This window comes from Schistocerca gregaria, unplaced genomic scaffold, assembly GCF_023897955.1.
Source record: "Schistocerca gregaria isolate iqSchGreg1 unplaced genomic scaffold, iqSchGreg1.2 ptg000355l, whole genome shotgun sequence".
Classification (NCBI taxonomy): Eukaryota; Metazoa; Arthropoda; class Insecta; order Orthoptera; family Acrididae; genus Schistocerca; species Schistocerca gregaria.
The window spans coordinates 394653-408237 of NW_026061814.1; the positions used below are offsets into that span (position 1 = coordinate 394653).

At 47.7% G+C, this 13585-nt stretch overlaps 8 non-coding genes across 8 annotated transcripts; all 8 read right to left on the minus strand.

The window, feature by feature from the left end:
* Nucleotides 1–1189: 1189 nt before the first annotated feature.
* On the minus strand, nucleotides 1190–1308 carry LOC126307761 (5S ribosomal RNA). The gene has a single exon (XR_007553741.1). It is a non-coding gene; the product is annotated as a 5S ribosomal RNA (ribosomal RNA).
* Nucleotides 1309–2768: 1460 nt separating this feature from the next.
* On the minus strand, nucleotides 2769–2887 carry LOC126307774 (5S ribosomal RNA). The gene has a single exon (XR_007553752.1). It is a non-coding gene; the product is annotated as a 5S ribosomal RNA (ribosomal RNA).
* Nucleotides 2888–4358: 1471 nt separating this feature from the next.
* Nucleotides 4359–4477, minus strand: LOC126307786 (5S ribosomal RNA). Its single transcript, XR_007553763.1, has one exon. It is a non-coding gene; the product is annotated as a 5S ribosomal RNA (ribosomal RNA).
* A 1471-nt stretch (nucleotides 4478–5948) lies between these two features.
* Nucleotides 5949–6067, minus strand: LOC126307798 (5S ribosomal RNA). The gene has a single exon (XR_007553774.1). It is a non-coding gene; the product is annotated as a 5S ribosomal RNA (ribosomal RNA).
* Nucleotides 6068–7538: 1471 nt separating this feature from the next.
* LOC126307731 (5S ribosomal RNA) lies at nucleotides 7539–7657 on the minus strand. Its single transcript, XR_007553714.1, has one exon. It is a non-coding gene; the product is annotated as a 5S ribosomal RNA (ribosomal RNA).
* Nucleotides 7658–9128: 1471 nt separating this feature from the next.
* On the minus strand, nucleotides 9129–9247 carry LOC126307732 (5S ribosomal RNA). The gene has a single exon (XR_007553715.1). It is a non-coding gene; the product is annotated as a 5S ribosomal RNA (ribosomal RNA).
* A 1471-nt stretch (nucleotides 9248–10718) lies between these two features.
* On the minus strand, nucleotides 10719–10837 carry LOC126307733 (5S ribosomal RNA). The gene has a single exon (XR_007553716.1). It is a non-coding gene; the product is annotated as a 5S ribosomal RNA (ribosomal RNA).
* Nucleotides 10838–12308: 1471 nt separating this feature from the next.
* On the minus strand, nucleotides 12309–12427 carry LOC126307804 (5S ribosomal RNA). The gene has a single exon (XR_007553780.1). It is a non-coding gene; the product is annotated as a 5S ribosomal RNA (ribosomal RNA).
* Between the last annotated feature and the right edge of the window lie 1158 nt (nucleotides 12428–13585).

Sequence of the window (13585 nt, forward strand, 5' to 3'; positions counted from 1 at the left end):
AATATGCCCTGACGTATTTCACAACATTTCTGTCACTTCATACTGTTTTGTTATTTCCAGAGACTCTTTGGAAGTCTTCCTTGGCGCACTCTTTTCAAACTGAGTTCCTTAATATCGTATCTTACGATAGTTTAAAATCAGTATGGAAGCATCTTTGTCACATGAGAAAGGTAGCATGAAAAAAGGGCTGGCAGGGGTAGTGACAAGATAGCAAGAAATGAAGACAGAGGGAAGCGTTCTCACCTGCCTGACACTCGTCGCGCTTCCAGATATTTGCGTAATTTGCACGGTTCATTCTCGGCTGTCCCCTTCCGTCCCGACTTGTCCCGACTTTGCTCGCTGCCGCTCGGGTCGCGGTCCATATGACAGCACAAGTACGAGAAGCATCTGCGAGATGGGCGCGGCCCGAACCGGCGAGTCCGAGGCGCCGTGTGCGGGCGTTCGGAGCTACCAGTGCCGCTCTGTGCTGCGCTGTGCCGTGGAAAGGTGCGAAAACATGCACACAAGACACAGGCTTTTCGGCAAAGTATACATCTCTTGTAGCGACGAAAGGTAAATTTTTGTTTACAAATTTGCCCTTGTGCACTGCTACAAAACAATATGCCCTGACGTTTTTCACAACATTTCTGTCACTTCATACTGTTTTTATTATTCCAGAGACTCTTTGGAAGTCTTACTTGGCGCACTCTTTTCAAACTGAGTTCCTTAATATCGTATCTTACGATAGTTTAAAATCAGTATGGAAGCATCTTTGTCACATGAGAAAGGTAGCATGAAAAAAGGGCTGGCAGGAGTAGTGACAAGAAAGCAAGAAATGAAGACAGCCAGAGTTCCCAGGCGGTCGCCGATCCGAATACTGACGTTGTTGCTTTTCTTCGGTGGTCGGACGGGAACAGGTCTTTCTTTAATGTAGTTAGTTTTTGGAATTTAGCGCTCCTACAAAACAGTACTCTCTGACGCGTTTCAAGAGCACATCTGTCGATTCGCAGTGTTTCGTTATTTTCAACGAGATCCTAGCACTCTTCCTCCGCGCATTCTTGTTCAAACTGAGTTCATTACTGTAATTTCGCATCTTACGTTTAATACAGTAGTTTAAAATGCTTGTGGAAGCATCTTTGTCGCACCTGAGAGTTTTTCATGAAAAGAGGGCTGGCAGGTGTAGTGACATAAAATTTAAAAGAAGAGAGGGAGCCAACAGCACCCGGTGTTCCCAGGCGGTCACCCATCCAAGTACTAACCGGGCCCGATGTTGCTTAACTTCGGTGATCGGACGAGAACCGGTGTATTCAACATGGTATGGCCGTTGGCGTCCTTATACAGTAGCCGCACGGCAGAAGAAGGCTTCGCCTCTCCTCCCAACACACGCAATCGCCGTTTTCGGTGGCACATTTGACGCAAAGCACGTCCTTCCACCTCGAAGGCGACGCGCAGTGCGGCGCGCCGCCACGTGGGTCAGACGCACAACACAGCTGCTCGTTGCACCGCCTGTCATTCGTTTGTTCGACAAAGTATCCATCTCTTGTAGCGATGGAAGGTAAATTTTTGTTTACAAATTTGCCGTTGTGCACTGCTACAAAACAATATGCCCTGACGTATTTCACAACATTTCTGTCACTTCATACTGTTTTGTTATTTCCAGAGACTCTTTGGAAGTCTTCCTTGGCGCACTCTTTTCAAACTGAGTTCCTTAATATCGTATCTTACGATAGTTTAAAATCAGTATGGAAGCATCTTTGTCACATGAGAAAGGTAGCATGAAAAAAGGGCTGGCAGGGGTAGTGACAAGATAGCAAGAAATGAAGACAGAGGGAAGCGTTCTCACCTGCCTGACACTCGTCGCGCTTCCAGATATTTGCGTAATTTGCACGGTTCATTCTCGGCTGTCCCCTTCCGTCCCGACTTGTCCCGACTTTGCTCGCTGCCGCTCGGGTCGCGGTCCATATGACAGCACAAGTACGAGAAGCATCTGCGAGATGGGCGCGGCCCGAACCGGCGAGTCCGAGGCGCCGTGTGCGGGCGTTCGGAGCTACCAGTGCCGCTCTGTGCTGCGCTGTGCCGTGGAAAGGTGCGAAAACATGCACACAAGACACAGGCTTTTCGGCAAAGTATACATCTCTTGTAGCGACGAAAGGTAAATTTTTGTTTACAAATTTGCCCTTGTGCACTGCTACAAAACAATATGCCCTGACGTTTTTCACAACATTTCTGTCACTTCATACTGTTTTTATTATTCCAGAGACTCTTTGGAAGTCTTACTTGGCGCACTCTTTTCAAACTGAGTTCCTTAATATCGTATCTTACGATAGTTTAAAATCAGTATGGAAGCATCTTTGTCACATGAGAAAGGTAGCATGAAAAAAGGGCTGGCAGGAGTAGTGACAAGAAAGCAAGAAATGAAGACAGCCAGAGTTCCCAGGCGGTCGCCGATCCGAATACTGACGTTGTTGCTTTTCTTCGGTGGTCGGACGGGAACAGGTCTTTCTTTAATGTAGTTAGTTTTTGGAATTTAGCGCTCCTACAAAACAGTACTCTCTGACGCGTTTCAAGAGCACATCTGTCGATTCGCAGTGTTTCGTTATTTTCAACGAGATCCTAGCACTCTTCCTCCGCGCATTCTTGTTCAAACTGAGTTCATTACTGTAATTTCGCATCTTACGTTTAATACAGTAGTTTAAAATGCTTGTGGAAGCATCTTTGTCGCACCTGAGAGTTTTTCATGAAAAGAGGGCTGGCAGGTGTAGTGACATAAAATTTAAAAGAAGAGAGGGAGCCAACAGCACCCGGTGTTCCCAGGCGGTCACCCATCCAAGTACTAACCGGGCCCGATGTTGCTTAACTTCGGTGATCGGACGAGAACCGGTGTATTCAACATGGTATGGCCGTTGGCGTCCTTATACAGTAGCCGCACGGCAGAAGAAGGCTTCGCCTCTCCTCCCAACACACGCAATCGCCGTTTTCGGTGGCACATTTGACGCAAAGCACGTCCTTCCACCTCGAAGGCGACGCGCAGTGCGGCGCGCCGCCACGTGGGTCAGACGCACAACACAGCTGCTCGTTGCACCGCCTGTCATTCGTTTGTTCGACAAAGTATCCATCTCTTGTAGCGATGGAAGGTAAATTTTTGTTTACAAATTTGCCGTTGTGCACTGCTACAAAACAATATGCCCTGACGTATTTCACAACATTTCTGTCACTTCATACTGTTTTGTTATTTCCAGAGACTCTTTGGAAGTCTTCCTTGGCGCACTCTTTTCAAACTGAGTTCCTTAATATCGTATCTTACGATAGTTTAAAATCAGTATGGAAGCATCTTTGTCACATGAGAAAGGTAGCATGAAAAAAGGGCTGGCAGGGGTAGTGACAAGATAGCAAGAAATGAAGACAGAGGGAAGCGTTCTCACCTGCCTGACACTCGACGCGCTTCCAGATATTTGCGTAATTTGCACGGTTCATTCTCGGCTGTCCCCTTCCGTCCCGACTTGTCCCGACTTTGCTCGACTGCCGCTCGCTGCCGCTCGGGTCGCGGTCCATATGACAGCACAAGTACGAGAAGCATCTGCGAGATGGGCGCGGCCCGAACCGGCGAGTCCGAGGCGCCGTGTGCGGGCGTTCGGAGCTACCAGTGCCGCTCTGTGCTGCGCTGTGCCGTGGAAAGGTGCGAAAACATGCACACAAGACACAGGCTTTTCGGCAAAGTATACATCTCTTGTAGCGACGAAAGGTAAATTTTTGTTTACAAATTTGCCCTTGTGCACTGCTACAAAACAATATGCCCTGACGTTTTTCACAACATTTCTGTCACTTCATACTGTTTTTATTATTCCAGAGACTCTTTGGAAGTCTTACTTGGCGCACTCTTTTCAAACTGAGTTCCTTAATATCGTATCTTACGATAGTTTAAAATCAGTATGGAAGCATCTTTGTCACATGAGAAAGGTAGCATGAAAAAAGGGCTGGCAGGAGTAGTGACAAGAAAGCAAGAAATGAAGACAGCCAGAGTTCCCAGGCGGTCGCCGATCCGAATACTGACGTTGTTGCTTTTCTTCGGTGGTCGGACGGGAACAGGTCTTTCTTTAATGTAGTTAGTTTTTGGAATTTAGCGCTCCTACAAAACAGTACTCTCTGACGCGTTTCAAGAGCACATCTGTCGATTCGCAGTGTTTCGTTATTTTCAACGAGATCCTAGCACTCTTCCTCCGCGCATTCTTGTTCAAACTGAGTTCATTACTGTAATTTCGCATCTTACGTTTAATACAGTAGTTTAAAATGCTTGTGGAAGCATCTTTGTCGCACCTGAGAGTTTTTCATGAAAAGAGGGCTGGCAGGTGTAGTGACATAAAATTTAAAAGAAGAGAGGGAGCCAACAGCACCCGGTGTTCCCAGGCGGTCACCCATCCAAGTACTAACCGGGCCCGATGTTGCTTAACTTCGGTGATCGGACGAGAACCGGTGTATTCAACATGGTATGGCCGTTGGCGTCCTTATACAGTAGCCGCACGGCAGAAGAAGGCTTCGCCTCTCCTCCCAACACACGCAATCGCCGTTTTCGGTGGCACATTTGACGCAAAGCACGTCCTTCCACCTCGAAGGCGACGCGCAGTGCGGCGCGCCGCCACGTGGGTCAGACGCACAACACAGCTGCTCGTTGCACCGCCTGTCATTCGTTTGTTCGACAAAGTATCCATCTCTTGTAGCGATGGAAGGTAAATTTTTGTTTACAAATTTGCCGTTGTGCACTGCTACAAAACAATATGCCCTGACGTATTTCACAACATTTCTGTCACTTCATACTGTTTTGTTGTTTCCAGAGACTCTTTGGAAGTCTTCCTTGGCGCACTCTTTTCAAACTGAGTTCCTTAATATCGTATCTTACGATAGTTTAAAATCAGTATGGAAGCATCTTTGTCACATGAGAAAGGTAGCATGAAAAAAGGGCTGGCAGGGGTAGTGACAAGATAGCAAGAAATGAAGACAGAGGGAAGCGTTCTCACCTGCCTGACACTCGTCGCGCTTCCAGATATTTGCGTAATTTGCACGGTTCATTCTCGGCTGTCCCCTTCCGTCCCGACTTGTCCCGACTTTGCTCGACTGCCGCTCGCTGCCGCTCGGGTCGCGGTCCATATGACAGCACAAGTACGAGAAGCATCTGCGAGATGGGCGCGGCCCGAACCGGCGAGTCCGAGGCGCCGTGTGCGGGCGTTCGGAGCTACCAGTGCCGCTCTGTGCTGCGCTGTGCCGTGGAAAGGTGCGAAAACATGCACACAAGACACAGGCTTTTCGGCAAAGTATACATCTCTTGTAGCGACGAAAGGTAAATTTTTGTTTACAAATTTGCCCTTGTGCACTGCTACAAAACAATATGCCCTGACGTTTTTCACAACATTTCTGTCACTTCATACTGTTTTTATTATTCCAGAGACTCTTTGGAAGTCTTACTTGGCGCACTCTTTTCAAACTGAGTTCCTTAATATCGTATCTTACGATAGTTTAAAATCAGTATGGAAGCATCTTTGTCACATGAGAAAGGTAGCATGAAAAAAGGGCTGGCAGGAGTAGTGACAAGAAAGCAAGAAATGAAGACAGCCAGAGTTCCCAGGCGGTCGCCGATCCGAATACTGACGTTGTTGCTTTTCTTCGGTGGTCGGACGGGAACAGGTCTTTCTTTAATGTAGTTAGTTTTTGGAATTTAGCGCTCCTACAAAACAGTACTCTCTGACGCGTTTCAAGAGCACATCTGTCGATTCGCAGTGTTTCGTTATTTTCAACGAGATCCTAGCACTCTTCCTCCGCGCATTCTTGTTCAAACTGAGTTCATTACTGTAATTTCGCATCTTACGTTTAATACAGTAGTTTAAAATGCTTGTGGAAGCATCTTTGTCGCACCTGAGAGTTTTTCATGAAAAGAGGGCTGGCAGGTGTAGTGACATAAAATTTAAAAGAAGAGAGGGAGCCAACAGCACCCGGTGTTCCCAGGCGGTCACCCATCCAAGTACTAACCGGGCCCGATGTTGCTTAACTTCGGTGATCGGACGAGAACCGGTGTATTCAACATGGTATGGCCGTTGGCGTCCTTATACAGTAGCCGCACGGCAGAAGAAGGCTTCGCCTCTCCTCCCAACACACGCAATCGCCGTTTTCGGTGGCACATTTGACGCAAAGCACGTCCTTCCACCTCGAAGGCGACGCGCAGTGCGGCGCGCCGCCACGTGGGTCAGACGCACAACACAGCTGCTCGTTGCACCGCCTGTCATTCGTTTGTTCGACAAAGTATCCATCTCTTGTAGCGATGGAAGGTAAATTTTTGTTTACAAATTTGCCGTTGTGCACTGCTACAAAACAATATGCCCTGACGTATTTCACAACATTTCTGTCACTTCATACTGTTTTGTTATTTCCAGAGACTCTTTGGAAGTCTTCCTTGGCGCACTCTTTTCAAACTGAGTTCCTTAATATCGTATCTTACGATAGTTTAAAATCAGTATGGAAGCATCTTTGTCAACACTAGATCGCGTGTTAAAAAAAGGGCTGGCAGGGGTAGTGACAAGATAGCAAGAAATGAAGACAGAGGGAAGCGTTCTCACCTGCCTGACACTCGTCGCGCTTCCAGATATTTGCGTAATTTGCACGGTTCATTCTCGGCTGTCCCCTTCCGTCCCGACTTGTCCCGACTTTGCTCGACTGCCGCTCGCTGCCGCTCGGGTCGCGGTCCATATGACAGCACAAGTACGAGAAGCATCTGCGAGATGGGCGCGGCCCGAACCGGCGAGTCCGAGGCGCCGTGTGCGGGCGTTCGGAGCTACCAGTGCCGCTCTGTGCTGCGCTGTGCCGTGGAAAGGTGCGAAAACATGCACACAAGACACAGGCTTTTCGGCAAAGTATACATCTCTTGTAGCGACGAAAGGTAAATTTTTGTTTACAAATTTGCCCTTGTGCACTGCTACAAAACAATATGCCCTGACGTTTTTCACAACATTTCTGTCACTTCATACTGTTTTTATTATTCCAGAGACTCTTTGGAAGTCTTACTTGGCGCACTCTTTTCAAACTGAGTTCCTTAATATCGTATCTTACGATAGTTTAAAATCAGTATGGAAGCATCTTTGTCACATGAGAAAGGTAGCATGAAAAAAGGGCTGGCAGGAGTAGTGACAAGAAAGCAAGAAATGAAGACAGCCAGAGTTCCCAGGCGGTCGCCGATCCGAATACTGACGTTGTTGCTTTTCTTCGGTGGTCGGACGGGAACAGGTCTTTCTTTAATGTAGTTAGTTTTTGGAATTTAGCGCTCCTACAAAACAGTACTCTCTGACGCGTTTCAAGAGCACATCTGTCGATTCGCAGTGTTTCGTTATTTTCAACGAGATCCTAGCACTCTTCCTCCGCGCATTCTTGTTCAAACTGAGTTCATTACTGTAATTTCGCATCTTACGTTTAATACAGTAGTTTAAAATGCTTGTGGAAGCATCTTTGTCGCACCTGAGAGTTTTTCATGAAAAGAGGGCTGGCAGGTGTAGTGACATAAAATTTAAAAGAAGAGAGGGAGCCAACAGCACCCGGTGTTCCCAGGCGGTCACCCATCCAAGTACTAACCGGGCCCGATGTTGCTTAACGTCGGTGATCGGACGAGAACCGGTGTATTCAACATGGTATGGCCGTTGGCGTCCTTATACAGTAGCCGCACGGCAGAAGAAGGCTTCGCCTCTCCTCCCAACACACGCAATCGCCGTTTTCGGTGGCACATTTGACGCAAAGCACGTCCTTCCACCTCGAAGGCGACGCGCAGTGCGGCGCGCCGCCACGTGGGTCAGACGCACAACACAGCTGCTCGTTGCACCGCCTGTCATTCGTTTGTTCGACAAAGTATCCATCTCTTGTAGCGATGGAAGGTAAATTTTTGTTTACAAATTTGCCGTTGTGCACTGCTACAAAACAATATGCCCTGACGTATTTCACAACATTTCTGTCACTTCATACTGTTTTGTTATTTCCAGAGACTCTTTGGAAGTCTTCCTTGGCGCACTCTTTTCAAACTGAGTTCCTTAATATCGTATCTTACGATAGTTTAAAATCAGTATGGAAGCATCTTTGTCACATGAGAAAGGTAGCATGAAAAAAGGGCTGGCAGGGGTAGTGACAAGATAGCAAGAAATGAAGACAGAGGGAAGCGTTCTCACCTGCCTGACACTCGTCGCGCTTCCAGATATTTGCGTAATTTGCACGGTTCATTCTCGGCTGTCCCCTTCCGTCCCGACTTGTCCCGACTTTGCTCGACTGCCGCTCGCTGCCGCTCGGGTCGCGGTCCATATGACAGCACAAGTACGAGAAGCATCTGCGAGATGGGCGCGGCCCGAACCGGCGAGTCCGAGGCGCCGTGTGCGGGCGTTCGGAGCTACCAGTGCCGCTCTGTGCTGCGCTGTGCCGTGGAAAGGTGCGAAAACATGCACACAAGACACAGGCTTTTCGGCAAAGTATACATCTCTTGTAGCGACGAAAGGTAAATTTTTGTTTACAAATTTGCCCTTGTGCACTGCTACAAAACAATATGCCCTGACGTTTTTCACAACATTTCTGTCACTTCATACTGTTTTTATTATTCCAGAGACTCTTTGGAAGTCTTACTTGGCGCACTCTTTTCAAACTGAGTTCCTTAATATCGTATCTTACGATAGTTTAAAATCAGTATGGAAGCATCTTTGTCACATGAGAAAGGTAGCATGAAAAAAGGGCTGGCAGGAGTAGTGACAAGAAAGCAAGAAATGAAGACAGCCAGAGTTCCCAGGCGGTCGCCGATCCGAATACTGACGTTGTTGCTTTTCTTCGGTGGTCGGACGGGAACAGGTCTTTCTTTAATGTAGTTAGTTTTTGGAATTTAGCGCTCCTACAAAACAGTACTCTCTGACGCGTTTCAAGAGCACATCTGTCGATTCGCAGTGTTTCGTTATTTTCAACGAGATCCTAGCACTCTTCCTCCGCGCATTCTTGTTCAAACTGAGTTCATTACTGTAATTTCGCATCTTACGTTTAATACAGTAGTTTAAAATGCTTGTGGAAGCATCTTTGTCGCACCTGAGAGTTTTTCATGAAAAGAGGGCTGGCAGGTGTAGTGACATAAAATTTAAAAGAAGAGAGGGAGCCAACAGCACCCGGTGTTCCCAGGCGGTCACCCATCCAAGTACTAACCGGGCCCGATGTTGCTTAACGTCGGTGATCGGACGAGAACCGGTGTATTCAACATGGTATGGCCGTTGGCGTCCTTATACAGTAGCCGCACGGCAGAAGAAGGCTTCGCCTCTCCTCCCAACACACGCAATCGCCGTTTTCGGTGGCACATTTGACGCAAAGCACGTCCTTCCACCTCGAAGGCGACGCGCAGTGCGGCGCGCCGCCACGTGGGTCAGACGCACAACACAGCTGCTCGTTGCACCGCCTGTCATTCGTTTGTTCGACAAAGTATCCATCTCTTGTAGCGATGGAAGGTAAATTTTTGTTTACAAATTTGCCGTTGTGCACTGCTACAAAACAATATGCCCTGACGTATTTCACAACATTTCTGTCACTTCATACTGTTTTGTTATTTCCAGAGACTCTTTGGAAGTCTTCCTTGGCGCACTCTTTTCAAACTGAGTTCCTTAATATCGTATCTTACGATAGTTTAAAATCAGTATGGAAGCATCTTTGTCACATGAGAAAGGTAGCATGAAAAAAGGGCTGGCAGGGGTAGTGACAAGATAGCAAGAAATGAAGACAGAGGGAAGCGTTCTCACCTGCCTGACACTCGTCGCGCTTCCAGATATTTGCGTAATTTGCACGGTTCATTCTCGGCTGTCCCCTTCCGTCCCGACTTGTCCCGACTTTGCTCGACTGCCGCTCGCTGCCGCTCGGGTCGCGGTCCATATGACAGCACAAGTACGAGAAGCATCTGCGAGATGGGCGCGGCCCGAACCGGCGAGTCCGAGGCGCCGTGTGCGGGCGTTCGGAGCTACCAGTGCCGCTCTGTGCTGCGCTGTGCCGTGGAAAGGTGCGAAAACATGCACACAAGACACAGGCTTTTCGGCAAAGTATACATCTCTTGTAGCGACGAAAGGTAAATTTTTGTTTACAAATTTGCCCTTGTGCACTGCTACAAAACAATATGCCCTGACGTTTTTCACAACATTTCTGTCACTTCATACTGTTTTTATTATTCCAGAGACTCTTTGGAAGTCTTACTTGGCGCACTCTTTTCAAACTGAGTTCCTTAATATCGTATCTTACGATAGTTTAAAATCAGTATGGAAGCATCTTTGTCACATGAGAAAGGTAGCATGAAAAAAGGGCTGGCAGGAGTAGTGACAAGAAAGCAAGAAATGAAGACAGCCAGAGTTCCCAGGCGGTCGCCGATCCGAATACTGACGTTGTTGCTTTTCTTCGGTGGTCGGACGGGAACAGGTCTTTCTTTAATGTAGTTAGTTTTTGGAATTTAGCGCTCCTACAAAACAGTACTCTCTGACGCGTTTCAAGAGCACATCTGTCGATTCGCAGTGTTTCGTTATTTTCAACGAGATCCTAGCACTCTTCCTCCGCGCATTCTTGTTCAAACTGAGTTCATTACTGTAATTTCGCATCTTACGTTTAATACAGTAGTTTAAAATGCTTGTGGAAGCATCTTTGTCGCACCTGAGAGTTTTTCATGAAAAGAGGGCTGGCAGGTGTAGTGACATAAAATTTAAAAGAAGAGAGGGAGCCAACAGCACCCGGTGTTCCCAGGCGGTCACCCATCCAAGTACTAACCGGGCCCGATGTTGCTTAACGTCGGTGATCGGACGAGAACCGGTGTATTCAACATGGTATGGCCGTTGGCGTCCTTATACAGTAGCCGCACGGCAGAAGAAGGCTTCGCCTCTCCTCCCAACACACGCAATCGCCGTTTTCGGTGGCACATTTGACGCAAAGCACGTCCTTCCACCTCGAAGGCGACGCGCAGTGCGGCGCGCCGCCACGTGGGTCAGACGCACAACACAGCTGCTCGTTGCACCGCCTGTCATTCGTTTGTTCGACAAAGTATCCATCTCTTGTAGCGATGGAAGGTAAATTTTTGTTTACAAATTTGCCGTTGTGCACTGCTACAAAACAATATGCCCTGACGTATTTCACAACATTTCTGTCACTTCATACTGTTTTGTTATTTCCAGAGACTCTTTGGAAGTCTTCCTTGGCGCACTCTTTTCAAACTGAGTTCCTTAATATCGTATCTTACGATAGTTTAAAATCAGTATGGAAGCATCTTTGTCACATGAGAAAGGTAGCATGAAAAAAGGGCTGGCAGGGGTAGTGACAAGATAGCAAGAAATGAAGACAGAGGGAAGCGTTCTCACCTGCCTGACACTCGTCGCGCTTCCAGATATTTGCGTAATTTGCACGGTTCATTCTCGGCTGTCCCCTTCCGTCCCGACTTGTCCCGACTTTGCTCGACTGCCGCTCGCTGCCGCTCGGGTCGCGGTCCATATGACAGCACAAGTACGAGAAGCATCTGCGAGATGGGCGCGGCCCGAACCGGCGAGTCCGAGGCGCCGTGTGCGGGCGTTCGGAGCTACCAGTGCCGCTCTGTGCTGCGCTGTGCCGTGGAAAGGTGCGAAAACATGCACACAAGACACAGGCTTTTCGGCAAAGTATACATCTCTTGTAGCGACGAAAGGTAAATTTTTGTTTACAAATTTGCCCTTGTGCACTGCTACAAAACAATATGCCCTGACGTTTTTCACAACATTTCTGTCACTTCATACTGTTTTTATTATTCCAGAGACTCTTTGGAAGTCTTACTTGGCGCACTCTTTTCAAACTGAGTTCCTTAATATCGTATCTTACGATAGTTTAAAATCAGTATGGAAGCATCTTTGTCACATGAGAAAGGTAGCATGAAAAAAGGGCTGGCAGGAGTAGTGACAAGAAAGCAAGAAATGAAGACAGCCAGAGTTCCCAGGCGGTCGCCGATCCGAATACTGACGTTGTTGCTTTTCTTCGGTGGTCGGACGGGAACAGGTCTTTCTTTAATGTAGTTAGTTTTTGGAATTTAGCGCTCCTACAAAACAGTACTCTCTGACGCGTTTCAAGAGCACATCTGTCGATTCGCAGTGTTTCGTTATTTTCAACGAGATCCTAGCACTCTTCCTCCGCGCATTCTTGTTCAAACTGAGTTCATTACTGTAATTTCGCATCTTACGTTTAATACAGTAGTTTAAAATGCTTGTGGAAGCATCTTTGTCGCACCTGAGAGTTTTTCATGAAAAGAGGGCTGGCAGGTGTAGTGACATAAAATTTAAAAGAAGAGAGGGAGCCAACAGCACCCGGTGTTCCCAGGCGGTCACCCATCCAAGTACTAACCGCGCCCAATGTTGCTTAACTTCGGTGATCGGACGAGAACCGGTGTATTCAACATGGTATGGCCGTTGGCGTCCTTATACAGTAGCCGCACGGCAGAAGAAGGCTTCGCCTCTCCTCCCAACACACGCAATCGCCGTTTTCGGTGGCACATTTGACGCAAAGCACGTCCTTCCACCTCGAAGGCGACGCGCAGTGCGGCGCGCCGCCACGTGGGTCAGACGCACAACACAGCTGCTCGTTGCACCGACACTAGATCGCGTGTTCGACAAAGTATCCATCTCTTGTAGCGATGGAAGGTAAATTTTTGTTTACAAATTTGCCGTTGTGCACTGCTACAAAACAATATGCCCTGACGTATTTCACAACATTTCTGTCACTTCATACTGTTTTGTTATTTCCAGAGACTCTTTGGAAGTCTTCCTTGGCGCACTCTTTTCAAACTGAGTTCCTTAATATCGTATCTTACGATAGTTTAAAATCAGTATGGAAGCATCTTTGTCACATGAGAAAGGTAGCATGAAAAAAGGGCTGGCAGGGGTAGTGACAAGATAGCAAGAAATGAAGACAGAGGGAAGCGTTCTCACCTGCCTGACACTCGTCGCGCTTCCAGATATTTGCGTAATTTGCACGGTTCATTCTCGGCTGTCCCCTTCCGTCCCGACTTGTCCCGACTTTGCTCGACTGCCGCTCGCTGCCGCTCGGGTCGCGGTCCATATGACAGCACAAGTACGAGAAGCATCTGCGAGATGGGCGCGGCCCGAACCGGCGAGTCCGAGGCGCCGTGTGCGGGCGTTCGGAGCTACCAGTGCCGCTCTGTGCTGCGCTGTGCCGTGGAAAGGTGCGAAAACATGCACACAAGACACAGGCTTTTCGGCAAAGTATACATCTCTTGTAGCGACGAAAGGTAAATTTTTGTTTACAAATTTGCCCTTGTGCACTGCTACAAAACAATATGCCCTGACGTTTTTCACAACATTTCTGTCACTTCATACTGTTTTTATTATTCCAGAGACTCTTTGGAAGTCTTACTTGGCGCACTCTTTTCAAACTGAGTTCCTTAATATCGTATCTTACGATAGTTTAAAATCAGTATGGAAGCATCTTTGTCACATGAGAAAGGTAGCATGAAAAAAGGGCTGGCAGGAGTAGTGACAAGAAAGCAAGAAATGAAGACAGCCAGAGTTCCCAGGCGGTCGCCGATCCGAATACTGACGTTGTTGCTTTTCTT